The sequence below is a fragment of the Blennius ocellaris genome (genome assembly GCF_963422515.1).
Source record: "Blennius ocellaris genome assembly, chromosome: 6".
In the NCBI taxonomy this organism is placed as follows: Eukaryota; Metazoa; Chordata; class Actinopteri; order Blenniiformes; family Blenniidae; genus Blennius; species Blennius ocellaris.
The window spans coordinates 24,619,004-24,633,395 of NC_137655.1; positions in this window are offsets into that span (position 1 = coordinate 24,619,004).

The following is a 14,392-nucleotide window of genomic DNA, read 5'->3' on the forward strand; positions in this document are numbered from 1 at the left end:
ACACACACACACACACACACACACACACACACACACACACACACACACACACACACACACACACACACACACACACACACACATTCACAGGCAGAGACAAACACATTTAAGGTCTCAGGCTTTTTATTTGTGGAACAATTTTTTTTTACAAGAATTTTTTCATTTCAGGTTTTCCTTTCCTCTTTGATTCTGTTTCCTGAACTTCGACTCTCACTCTCAATGTTTCCGCTGCACACACACAACTGAACACATCCAGTATTGCAGCCTGTGTATCCAGGCATGTCTGGAAGAAGGACACTGGGAAAAGAACTCATGTTTCTTAAGCTAATGTAACTGGGATACATCAAGTTAAGCATAATTTCCAATCCCAGATGACTAAAAGTGATGTTCTCCACAGCCTGGTAGAAACGGAGTTAGGTTAAAGGATCGTTAGTGTTTCCAGTGTGCGATGCCGCCACAACGCTGACCGTTAAAGATGGTCTTCACTTGAGGAGCGAACAGGAGGGATGGACACGTGACAAAAACATGACCTGTGGCGGAATATTGGTGCTGTCTGGATCCCAGGTGTGAAAACTGTCTGCTACCCCCCCCCCCCCCCCCCCCCCGGCTTTTCTCACCCCTTCAATCCAGACAAAAAAAACAACAACATTAATCTCACACTCACTCAGATGGTTTTAACCTTGAGGATATATATATATATGGATTTCTTACCTCATAAGGAACCATTTAGGTTGTGTTTGGTTATCGATAATGATTAATAATGATCAAAGATAGTTATTAATAATGTTATTGAAATGTAATCTGATGTGTATCAGAACCTCGGAGCTCCACTGTCTTAACAGGAAATGATAGCCAATTCAGTTCTATCAGTCTCATAAGATATACTAAACAGTTAATCGGGAATTTGAATTAATAGTTAAATTAATTACAATTACCAGAGAAAGAGAGAGAGAGAGAGAGAGAGAGAGGTGGAGAGAGTGTGTGTGTGAGACGTGTGATGGAACAACAAAACAAGATGTCGGATCACAAGAAACTACAATGAGATTTGTCTTGTAAAACGTCAGGAGTCGTCAGATGGTGTTCAGTTACTGTGTGATGTTGTCTTTGATGTGATATGTGTAGGATTGTGAGTTAACTAGTTAGTAAAGCAAAGATTAGCATGCAGACCCTGTGTCTGTGGCAGAGCTAACGTTGGTTTAAAGGTTGATCACTGCTCCTAATATCATTATCTATAGAACTCAATCACTGTAACAGAACCAACACATCTTCATAAAGTTAAACAGTTCTATCATAGCATCAGGTTTAACTAATCTCAGGTAAAGCCCAGTTGTTGTTCCCACTTCCTTGAAGGAGTTCAGTTGTTGTCCTGCTGGAGGGAAGCTGGTGTCTTCTCCTGTTAGCACCTCCTGCTAACTGTGGTTGCTGGTTCTGCAGGCTGAGGAGAAGAAGATGGAGTTGATGTTTCAGGAGTCCTTCTTTACAGCTCCTGGTTGTTCCTTTTGTCCAGACTGAGGAGCTGGTCGCTCAGGTCTGTGATGGTTTTCCTGCTTGTTGAGGAAAACACAAAGAAGTTCTGTGAGGCGTCGTTTCCCTGGTCCGTCCTGGAGGAACTGCTTGGTTTTCCTGGTTGATGGGAGATCAGACTCTGGGTGCTGGTCTCTGGACCAGGGGAAGGTCTGACCCTCGTGGTGGGTCAGCAGAGGAGTGGAGGAGTGAAGGCCCTGGTTGCAGGCCTCTGGTGTTAACTGTATGCTAATGCTGGGTGAGTGTTAGCTGTGTGCTAACGCTGGGTGAGTGTTTGCTGTGTGCTAACGCTGGGTGAGTGTTAGCTGTGTGCTAATGCTGAGTGAGTGTTAGCTGTGTGCTAACGCTGGGTGAGTGCTAGCTGTGTGCTAATGCTGAGTGAGTGTTAGCTGTGTGCTAACGCTGGGTGAGTGTTAGCTGTGTGCTAACGCTGGGTGAGTTGAGCTGCTGGGAAGCAGCTCCACCCTGACGTTCACCAGGGAAGATTCGGGGCAAGACTCTCTGAGGAGTCTCTTCCAAAGGCTTGTGGTTGAAGGTTGGGGATTCGAAGGTTTCAAATCCTGAGAGCTTCACCCAATCAGTGACTGGCTGAGTGCATGGGGGAAGTGTCTTTTGAGCAGAAAGTGGGGGAGGATTTGTATATATATATATATATAGTTTGAGACGAAACCAATGAAGATATTTTTGAAGATTTCTAAGGCAGCAACATGTCTCAAATTACAAAGTTCTTACTCGGTAAATTGACTTTGTTTTGAACCCCTTCCTGTATCGCGCTCGTCAGCACTCAGTCTGTTCAGTGACTGATTCTCTCATTAAGTTCAGCTGAACTTACATCAGTTCGTAGGATGTCATGTTAATTGGATCTGTTTTGACATAATCATCCATTATTAAAGTCGGATATAAACTAACTGCGAGCTCTCTTGCACGGACAATAGGATTTTCTGCAGTCGTGGCAGTAATGGTCTTCAATTAAACTCTGAGGGGAAAAACGGCTCTCCTGGAGCATGAGCAGACTGAGCCAAGCAGCCACTTATGGTGTCATCTATTGCGGCTGAAGTGAAAAATGTAGATGAAACGTACTTCCATCTCTTCAGCTGCCCGGGTATCTGAACGCTGATTAGTGTTTCCAGTAGAAGAGTCTGAAATATCCACTCTCACCCTTGTAACAAACCATGGAAACCACATAATTGGATTGTCACGTAATGTCTTCATAAAGCGAGTCGCCCAGTGCAGTCTGAGGCTTTATGGTCGGTGTTCAGTGTAAACAGAGGCTTGGTCCTGGACAGCAGCGAAGACAAGTAATTGTTACTGAGAGACATTTCAATTACTTGGCAACAAATTGTGACGGGGAGAACCTCCATCAACGACCACGACTCTCGATACGATTCATCAGCGATTCATTGAATCTCTGGCGATACGATCAGTCCTGTTCCAGTCCAGACGGTTTGATATTAGTTTGATGGCGATGAGAACAAGAAGCTGCAGTTCCATTTGGTTCTAGAGGCAGAGGATTTCTTCTTTATTCCAAACCTCATCAGCAGCACATTGAACAAAGTTCTCATGTTGCTTCTCCTCTGGTAGAACTGTGCTTCACTTCATGCTTCTTCTTCTGTCCTCTTAAAAAGCACAAGACTAAAACACGTCTTTTCACAGCCAGATTCAACATCAGGAACAGGAACCGGTTCCTCTCTTGTGGAACTGCTTTTATCACACTGTCACAACGTAAACAGTAAACAACAACAACAATCACTGTCAATGAGGAACTTAAGGAGACACTTTCCATAGTGAATGTCCTTCTGCCAGACAGACACTGAACTAAGATTTCAAATCTAAATAATACATATAATAACAGCCTTTTGCAATTTCACTGGTTATGCAAAAATAAAAATAAATAAAATACTTGCTGTAAACAGTCTGACTCTCACGAGTCACATTCAATGTAAATAAACCAAACGAACAGATCAGTGTGTAAATCTCACCTGGTGGTTTATTCATGTGGCTTTAGTTCCAGTTGGTCTCCAGGAAGATCGGTTGGTCCACAGGTTCATGAAGAAGCAGACGGCCTCTGCTGTCACAATAATAATAATAATAATAATATAGTGACACTGTCAATACCTCCTGCTGCGCTCAACACTCACTGTCCGTGTGGGTTGAGCAGCTTGACATTCTTTACAAACCGCCTGCGTCTTGTCAAGGCGACCGTCGTTCTTGTCAAAATACAATTCTTCTAAACTCCTGATTTTAAGTGTTTGGGTGCGTCAAAGATCTGGTCCACCTGCTTTCTGCTGCTCTGGGCCTCCATGCTGCAGGACTGGCTACTGGGAGAACTGGCCAGTGAGGGTGCGTTCAATGTGCCTGGGAAACACGGGCTACAATTAAATACAACATGAAAAACTACAACGTGCCAAACAAATTCTCAGGCTGTGTTTTTGGAAAAAATACAATGTGAAAAAAATTGATGCAACTGTGGATTTTCCCGATGCAGGTAGGCAGTGACTGGTGTACCGAGACACACTGAAGGAATCGCTACACTCACATTATGCCTGTTTGTATCTTGATACCGTTTCATATCGATTCATCTCCACATGCCGACTACCAACAGTCCAATCGGCCGCAATAAATCATGAAATCATTAAAAAGGGAAAGACGACTCAGTGGAAAACATTGGCTTCATTCCAGGTTTTTGATCAATCGGTCAGTCTAGTGACTGACCAACCAGCCAACATTTAACTTACCAAACAACCAACTGACCGAACAAACAACCAACCAACCAAATGACCAACCGACTGAACAACCAATTGACCGATCGACTGACCGACTGACCAACCAACCAACCAACCATCTGACCGACCAACTGACTAACCAAATGACTGACCAACCAACCAAGCAACCAACTGAGCGATGGTCGAGATGATGTTGACAGACGTTAGCTTAATGATGCAGTATTTTTCTTCAGCATTCTGTTCCTGAAAAGACTCAAATGCTAGGCTAAACAGTAACAGTGGTTTGAAAAGGGCAGCTGAAGCTGGGTTGTGACAGAATTCTGTGACGTGCTCTGGAGAAGGCAGGTGCAAAAAGCCACACGTGAAAAACAAACATGTCTGCAGTGTCACTCGCCGGCAAACAGAGGAGCAGCCGTCCTCCAGAGATCAGTCTGGGAAACAAGTCGTAATCTGCTGCTGATCAGGTGAGGCGAGAGAGAAAATCATTGGGACTTAAATCTTCTTCTTCGTCTTGCCACTCATGCTGTGGCCTGCAGTCTTTCTATCAAACAGTGCATTGCAGCGCCGACAATACAGTATTTTAGCAACGACAAAATCTGCAATTTGTCCCTGAAAAGTCATTCTCATTTCCCTTGCAGAGGTTGCAGAAAACTACTGCTCCAGCTGGTTTCTTTGTCCTGTGTTTGGGTTCCTGGAAGCATTCATGCTTTGTGTTTTCTGCTCGTCTCCTCAGGTACGTCAGCAGATAAGAAATGACTCTGGGCATCAATGGAATCAGCGTTACGACGCAGCAGAGGACTGAAATGGCAGACGAGGTGTGAAATATGTTCACACTTTCGTTTGTCTTTCTCCTTTCTTTTTTTTTTTTTTTTTAATTGAAAGAAAGACATTTTTAAATACATTACAGTCATTCCAATTTGCTTTTATAGAGAAAATAGAAAAGCCCAACATCCACATGAGCAGCAGGTTTGTTTGTGACTGTGGAAAGAAAAACTCTCTTAAACAGGAGAAACTTTGTAGAAACCAGAGTCAGAGGTGGAGGAGAGGAGAGGAGAGGAGAGGAGAGGAGAGGAGAGGAGAGGAGAGGAGAGGAGAGGAGGGGAGGGGAGGTGTAGACAGGTATCAGGCAGTTCACAGTGTAGACAGGTATCAGGGAGATCACAGTGTAGACAGGTATCAAGGGGATCACAGTGTAGACAGGTATTAAGGAGATCACAGTGTAGATAGGTATCAAGGAGATCACAGTGTAGATAGGTATCAAGGAGATCACAGTGTAGACAGGTATCAGGGAGATCACAGTGTAGACAGGTATCAAGGGGATCACAGTGTAGACAGGTATCAAGGGGATCACAGTGTAGACAGGTATTAAGGGGATCACAGTGTAGACAGGTATTAAGGAGATCACAGTGTAGACAGGTATCAGGGAGATCACAGTGTAGATAGGTATCAAGGAGATCACAGTGTAGACAGGTATCAAGGAGATCAGCTGTGCAGTTTGAACATATGTTAGAGGAAGTGAGATCATCTTGAACATCTTTGTCCTGTAATGAACTAGTGAAGGACCTTGTATTGTCCTAAGGATTTTAGAAAGTGGTTTTGGAGCTGAGATCTTCAGGAGGTTTGTCACTGTCTGAGGTCAGTTTAGGTTCATCTCTTCTAGTTTGAACTTTGTTTGTATTATTGACTGGAGCTGGAGATATTCCAGATAGTTGTTTTGACTGATACCATAAGTTTCTATTAGATCTTTAAATGGAATAAAAGAGTTATTGAATTGAAGAGAAGGTGTTCCAAGGTTCTTCTTCCCTTGTTCTGCCATCTTGTGAAGTTCCTTGGTTTCTTCCTTTGCAGGATGTCAGGATTGTTCCAGAAGGTGTGAGTTTGCAGGGAATGAGTGACGATCCATTCATTTGAAGGAATTCCACCAAGCTGTCAGAGATTGTTTATGTTGATGCTTTTAAAGTGTGCTGCATGACTGTGTGAGGTGGAGGAGTGCAGTGCTGATTCCTGAGTGCACTCACCTGCGGCAGGGTGTGGCTTCTCCCAACATGCACCTCTCTCTATAAAGCTGGCATTAGTTGAAGACTCGGCGTCGGACTGTAAAACTACCAACAGTTAGTGGTACCCTGCTCTGCCTTGCCTCAGTCTGTGTGGCTCTGTGTTAAGTCTGCCTCTCTTCTGCTACAGTACCGGACCCACCCTGCTGCACCAAGCCCCTGCCTGTAACTCTGTCCTTGGCCCACTCCAACGGCTTCAGCACAACTCCACCTCCCGTGTCCTCCAGCTCCGGCCACGCCACTCCGCATTTGCCGCTTCATTCCGGGCAGTGTGCTCCTTAGTCTCCCGCCGGGTCCTTATAGTTTTGTTTGGGTTAAGTACCTGGGTAGTCATTAGTTCTGTCTTGTTAGAGTTTTGCTTTCCTTGGGTTTTTGGTTTTGAGTTCTTTTCCTCATCACTTATTGATAAAGTGTTATGAGAGTATTCCTGATTGCTGTGTTTCTGTCTGCACCTGAGTCTCTGAGAGTGAACCGTGACATAAACATTTGATTTCTGTGGGACAACTGAACACATTGTATTGTCTTCCTACACAGCTGGGATTCCTCCCACTGCTAAAGTTGGGAAAAACAAAGCTATAAATTCATGTTTAGGGACATTCCAAGTTGGTTGGCGACGTCTCCTAAGTGCTCCACTCTGCACATTTTATGGTCAAGGTAAGATTGGAACAGATAAGAGGTCAGAGGTCACTTTGGTCTCACGGAGCATCAGGCTCTGAGAAGAACCAGGTTAAAGCAGTTTTAGAGACAAAGGAATAGCAACGTCACCATAGCAACGCATACATCATGAGGAATCTTCTTCACTGTAGACCCAGCCTATATTCTTGGGTCTGCAAGGAAGAACGGTCCGAGCTCGTATAATGTATGTGTGTGTTGTTAGTGGAGTGGTCTACAAGATTAATTAATCTGTGTGTGTTGTTAGTGGAGTGGTCTATAAGATTACTTAATCTGTGTGTGTTGTTAGTGGAGTGGTCTATAAGATTAATTAATCTGTGTGTTGTTAGTGGAGTGGTCTATAAGATTACTTAATCTGTGTGTGTTGTTAGTGGAGTGGTCTACAAGATTAATTAATCTGTGTGTGTTGTTAGTGGAGTGGTCTATAAGATTACTTAATCTGTGTGTGTTGTTAGTGGAGTGGTCTATAAGATTAATTAATCTGTGTGTTGTTAGTGGAGTGGTCTATAAGATTACTTAATCTGTGTGTGTTGTTAGTGGAGTGGTCTACAAGATTAATTAATCTGTGTGTGTTGTTAGTGGAGTGGTCTATAAGATTACTTAATCTGTGTGTGTTGTTAGTGGAGTGGTCTATAAGATTAATTAATCTGTGTGTTGTTAGTGGAGTGGTCTATAAGATTAATTAATCTGTGTGTGTTGTTAGTGGAGTGTCGTCCTTTAGTGAACCAGTTTGATCAGGGTGTATTATGTGGGGTGTAATTTTTTCTATTCTGCTTGCTAATGTTTTACTGATTATTTTAAGATCTACATTGATTAGTGATATTGGTCGATAGCTAGATGTAGTGTAGGATCTTTATCTGGTTTAAGAAGAAGACTGATATTTGCACAGTTCATATGTGGGGGAGAGATAAAGATTCTTTAATTTCCTTAACTGTTCTAAAAAAAATTGGTGAAAGTTAAGGCCAATATTCTTTGTAGAATTCAGTAGAGTATCTATCAGGTCCTGGAGCTTTACCATCAGGTCCTGGAGGTTTACATCAGGTCCTGGAGCTTTACCATCAGACATGTGCTGGAGCTTTACCATCAGGTCCTGGAGCTTTACCATCAGGTCCTGGAGCTTTACCATCAGGTCCTGGAGCTTTACCATCAGGTCCTGGAGCTTTACCATCAGACATGTGCTGGAGCTTTACCATCAGGTCCTGGAGCTTTACCATCAGGTCCTGGAGCTTTACCGTCAGGTCCTGGAGCTTTACCATCAGACATGTGCTGGAGCTTTACCATCAGGTCCTGGAGGTTTACCATCAGGTCCTGGAGCTTTACCATCAGGTCCTGGAGCTTTACCGTCAGGTCCTGGAGCTTTACCATCAGACATGTGCTGGAGCTTTACCATCAGGTCCTGGAGGTTTACCATCAGGTCCTGGAGCTTTACCATCAGGTCCTGGAGGTTTACCATCAGGTCCTGGAGCTTTACCATCAGACATGTCCTGGAGCTTTACCATCAGGTCCTGGAGCTTTACCGTCAGGTCCTGGAGCTTTACCGTCAGGTCCTGGAGCTTGAGAGCTTCATGCAGTTCTTCTACTGATACAGAAGCTTCCAGGCCTTGGATCTGTTCGTCTTTTAATTTTGGAGGTCAACTGTTCAGAAAGTCTCTAGTTCAGATTGTGAAGGTCAATTTGTGAAGAGTAAAGTTTTCTATAAAATTCTCTGACAGTCGTGTTTATTTCCTGAGGGTCACAAGTGATTTCACCATTTTGAGTTTTAACTGAGGGGATTGTACACTTTTCTTTATTTCATTTGAACTGATTGGCTCAGAGTTTGCTGGATTTATTTCCATGTTCAAAGTTCTCCCAGCGTAATCTCTGGAGTTGAAATTGTGTTTTGTGTTCAATAATTTCTCTTGACAGTTGGATTGTGGTGTCGTGGTCTTAGTGTGGTTAAAACAGTGGAAAAGTGTTACTACTAAAACAAGGGAGGAGGTGTAGAAATAGAAAGTAGGAAACCAAAACCCAAAGAAAGACAATCCCAAACTCATAGGTGACGTTAGTGGTGACGTAAGGAGTGCCTGTTTTGTTTTGGGTTTTTTTCTTTTTGAAAGTCATGTATATATCTATTCCTATATATATATATATATATATATACACACACATACAAATATCCCAGCGTTTATAATGCGAGTTCAAGATGATTAATACTATAATAACATTGCAAGCATCGTGTATTTTAACAATATAATACTAATTACTTTCCCCTTATTTAATCATGATGTTTACGAATGTTGCCGTTAGATATTTATCTGGACCTTAGTAAACCTGTGATGTGTGTGTGTGGGTGTGTGTGTGTGTGTATGTGTTTAGAGGGGATGTTACTTATTTATGAGGACCATCAGTAGAGCCAGGGGGTGACAGCGGGGTCCCGGTACAGCTGGCCGTTGACGTAGAGTCTGTCCACAGTGATGACGTCTCGGGATCCTTCAGGATGAGCTTCTTCCTCACAGGAAACAACAAGAGACGTCTAAGATCTTCTGGAACTGGTCGCTACGCTGAAGCTCGTCCCTCGTAGTTCCCTGCTGCTCTTCACCACTTCTTTCTGCTTGAAGGGTTCAAACTTAGTGGTGATGGACGGGGGGGGGGGCTGGTTGTCCTGTCGTCTCCCTCCCAGGTGGTGGACGGGGGGCTGGTTGTCCTGTCGTCTCTCTCCCAGGCGGAGGACGGGGGGCTGGTTGTCCTGTCGTCTCCCTCCCAGGTGGTGGACGGAGGGGCTGGTTGTCCTGTCGTCTCTCTCCCAGGTGGTGGACGGGGACGATGGTTGTCCTGTCGTCTCTCTCCCAGGTGGTGGACGGAGGGGCTGGTTGTCCTGTCGTCTCCCTCCCAGGTGGTGGACGGGGACGATGGTTGTCCTGTCGTCTCTCTCCCAGGCGGAGGACGGAGGGGCTGGTTGTCCTGTCGTCTCCCTCCCAGGTGGTGGACGGGGACGATGGTTGTCCTGTCGTCTCCCTTCCAGGTGGTGGACGGGGACGATGGTTGTCCTGTCGTCTCTCTCCCAGGCGGAGGACGGAGGGGCTGGTTGTCCTGTCGTCTCTCTCCCAGGTGGTGGACGGGGACGATGGTTGTCCTGTCGTCTCCCTCCCAGGTGGTGGACGGGGACGATGGTTGTCCTGTCGTCTCCCTCCCAGGTGGTGGACGGGGGGCTGGTTGTCCTGTCGTCTCCCTCCCAGGCGGAGGACGATGGTTGTCCTGTCGTCTCCCTCCCAGGTGGTGGACGGGGGGGGGGATGGTTGTCCTGTCGTCTCCCTCCCAGGTGGTGGACGGGGACGATGGTTGTCCTGTCGTCTCTCTCCCAGGCGGAGGACGGAGGGGCTGGTTGTCCTGTCGTCTCTCTCCCAGGTGGTGGACGGGGACGATGGTTGTCCTGTCGTCTCCCTCCCAGGTGGTGGACGGGGGGCTGGTTGTCCTGTCGTCTCCCTCCCAGGCGGAGGACGGGGACGATGGTTGTCCTTTCGTCTCCCTCCCAGGTGGTGGACGGGGGGGGGGATGGTTGTCCTGTCGTCTCCCTCCCAGGTGGTGGACGGAGGGGCTGGTTGTCCTGTCGTCTCCCTCCCAGGTGGTGGACGGAGGGGCTGGTTGTCCTGTCGTGTCCCTCCCAGGTGGTGGACGGGGACGATGGTTGTCCTGTCGTCTCCCTCCCAGGTGGTGGACGGGGACGATGGTTGTCCTGTCGTCTCCCTCCCAGGCGGAGGACGGGGGGCTGGTTGTCCTGTCGTCTCCCTCCCAGGTGGTGGACGGAGGGGCTGGTAGTCCTGTCGTCTCCCTCCCAGGTGGTGGACGGGGACGATGGTTGTCCTGTCGTCTCCCTCCCAGGCGGAGGACGGGGGGCTGGTTGTCCTGTCGTCTCTCTCCCAGGTGGTGGACGGGGACGATGGTTGTCCTGTCGTCTCCCTCCCAGGTGGTGGACGGAGGGGCTGATTGTCCTGTCGTCTCCCTCCCAGGTGGTGGACGGGGACGATGGTTGTCCTGTCGTGTCCCTCCCAGGCGGAGGACGGGGGGCTGGTTGTCCTGTCGTCTCCCTCCCAGGTGGTGGACGGGGACGATGGTTGTCCTGTCGTCTCCATCCCAGGTGGTGGACGGGGACGATGGTTGTCCTGTCGTGTCCCTCCCAGGCGGAGGACGGGGGTGAAGGTGATCTTGTTCACGGTGTCCACAGGAAGCTTCAGGAGCTCCTGGATAAATCCTCACAGCGATGTTTCTGCGTTTTCCTCCTCGCGTTCTGGAAGTCCCACGAAGACGAGGTTGTCCCGCATACTCCTGCTTTGGAGGTCCAGGATCGACTCCTTCATGTTCTTGTTCTCCCGAGTCAGGCCGCTCAGTCCCTGGTTCAGCAGGTCCACCTCGCTTCTGAGCCCCTGGTTCTCTGCTGTTAGATCGGCCACCTGCTGTTGGCTGAATTCCAGCGACTCACGAAGAGCTTGAAACTCAGGGTGGAGCTCCTCCACCAGGGCGAGACGGGCGTCGAAGCTGGACAGCTTGGTGTTGATGCTGTCCAAGATGTCCTCCAACTGTTCAGATGGAGAGGGAGCCGCTGTTGGGGAGCTTTCAGCGCGGCTCCTCTTGGATGCGGTCTGTGGCGTCTCCGACATCACGACCAGCCGGTCGTAGCTCTCGTCCAAGTATTCTTGAAGTTCTTCTATCGTTTCCTCTTCCAGCGTTATGATTTAGCTTAATTTTACCCTTCGTTTAGTTTAGTTTGTTGTTGTTTTTTTGTTTTTTTCCCCCTCTGTAGTCGAAAAAGTTTGCTTTACAAGCTGGGTGGCGCCATGTTGGATTGCACTCGATAACGTCACACTGGGATCACTCACTGCGCTTGCTCACCCCCCCCCCCCAAAAAAAAGACCGGAGCAGAGGAGAGTGGGGGGGTGGTGGTGCTCATTTTGTGCCCATCGCTCTCTGGGTGTGGAATGATATCACCTGTATCTTTTTCATTTTCTGACGCTAAGAAATCTAGTATGTTGAAAAGCATTAAGACTTAATGAAGTGCACTTTTCTATATTTGTAAAAATCTGAATTCCTCTTTCTATGTCAATTGGAAAATGTTACACTCTTAAAAATGAACTGCTGTCAGTCTCTTATAGGATTTAGTAAAGGTGCAAGAAAACAGCTGTCTGCAGTGCTCATCGTGTTTTATTTACCCATGTTTATTAATTGTATGATGACTTAAATATACATCAAGGAGTTTAAAATGAAGTATGTTGTTGAAGACGATCAAAGGTTCTTCCCAGTGTACCTTGGGATCCTCGGAGGGATCTGGTCCATAAAGCCAAAATCACTGGACCAACATTGACCATGTTTTCATCCATCCACCTTCTGCTTTTTCCATCGGTGTCGTCCCAGATAGTAACCATCCCTGTTCCCAGTACGTCGTCTCTCCACGCGCTCGTCTACGTCGAGGTAGCAGCGCCGTCGTGGAGGCGGAGCCAAACCAAGCCTGTTTGAGTCGTTTTTTTTCAAAAGGAACCTGATGTCTACTTTTTATTTTGAACTAATGATGAGTTACTCTTTCAAAGGAATTATGTCTCTTCATGTGTAAAAAATATATTACTATTCATCTCAAGTGGGTGGGGGCAGGTGGTGAACAGAATTATCATGGGGAGGTGGTGATGACTGTTATGATCTGCTCCTCTGGAGTGATGGAGGCTGATTTACAGCAAGATCATGATACATAGAGGACCTGCTTCAGGACCTTTTTCAATTGTGGGTAGAAGAAGAAGACTGACAGCAGAAATGATGAGCTGAACTCAGACCAACAAAGGCTTCGTCAGCATTTTACAGCAGGAGGATTTAATCTACAAGTCATGGTGATGCTAGTTTTTTTTTTGTTTTTTTTAACTTTCTCTGGATGAGATTGGTGCTGCTGTTGGCATTTGGTGCAGTTTTTTGATAGTAAAGTGGTGTTTCCTATACAATCGTGCACACAGACAAAGTACACATGCATGACAGTACCACGAGTACTACCGTGCCTTGTGCAGCCCAGTAGTCATCGTATTCAAAAAGGATGGTTCACTTCGGATATGCATGGACTTTAGAAAGCTCAATGCAGTCTCAGAGTTTGACGCCTCCCCTATGCCAAGGATTGAGGACTTGTTGGAGAAGATCGGTGCAGCCAAGTTCACCACCACCCTTGACCTATGTAATCCCTTACATAGGTCAGTTAGCAGGTGCACTTAGCAAAAGAAAGCAGACAATACACAGCGTTCCAGACCCCAGCAAGATTGTTTCAATTCACCATGAGGCCTTTTGGCCTGCGTGGAACCCTGGCCACGTTCCAGAGGCTGATGGACCGAGTGCTCCAGGGGTGTGACCACTGTAGTGGTCACACCCCTGGAGCACTCCCCTTACCTGGACGATGTGGTGATCATCAGCAGCACATGGGAGGAGCACCTGCATGTCTGCATGTTCTCTCTGTGTTCCTGGGCCTTTTCTCCACAGTCTGCATGTTCTCTGTGTTCCTGGGCCTTTTCTCCACAGTCTGCATGTTTTCCCTGTGTTCCTGGGCCTTTTCTCCACAGTCTGCATGTTCCCTGTGTTCCTGGGCCTTTTCTCCACAGTCTGCATGTTCTCTGTGTTCCTGGGCCTTTTCTCCACAGTCTGCATGTTCTCTGTGTTCCTGGGCCTTTTCTCCACAGTCTGCATGTTCTCTCTGTGTTCATGGGCCTTTTCTCCACAGTCTGCATGTTCTCTGTGTTCCTGGGCCTTTTTGCCACAGTCTGCATGTTCTCTGTGTTCCTGGGCCTTTTCTCCACAGTCTGCATGTTCTCTGTGTTCCTGGGCCTTTTCTCCACAGTCTGCATGTTCTCTGTGTTCCTGGGCCTTTTCTCCACAGTCTGCATGTTCTCCCTGTGTTCCTGGGCCTTTTCTCCACAGTCTGCATGTTCTCTCTGTGTTCCTGGGCCTTTTCTCCACAGTCTGCATGTTCTCTGTGTTCCTGGGCCTTTTCTCCACAGTCTGCATGTTCTCTGTGTTCCTGGGCCTTTTCTCCACAGTCTGCATGTTCTCCCTGTGTTCCTGGGCCTTTTCTCCACAGTCTGCATGTTCTCTCTGTGTTCCTGGGCCTTTTCTCCACAGTCTGCATGTTCTCTGTGTTCCTGGGCCTTTTCTCCACAGTCTGCATGTTCTCTGTGTTCCTGGACCTTTTCTCCACAGTCTGCATGTTCTCCCTGGGAACCTGTAGGTTTTTCTGTCCGTGTCACATCCTGCCAGGAAGCCAGTCCACTACTCATGGCCAGTCATCGACCAACAATCATGGTGAAGTGAACAATAAAACCATATCAAACTCCAAAGCGCTGACCTTCAATGAAAACTTCATCGACATTCTGTTTTAAAAAAGAAAAAAAGGAGGAATTTCCTGTCCGGTGGTTCTGACAACAG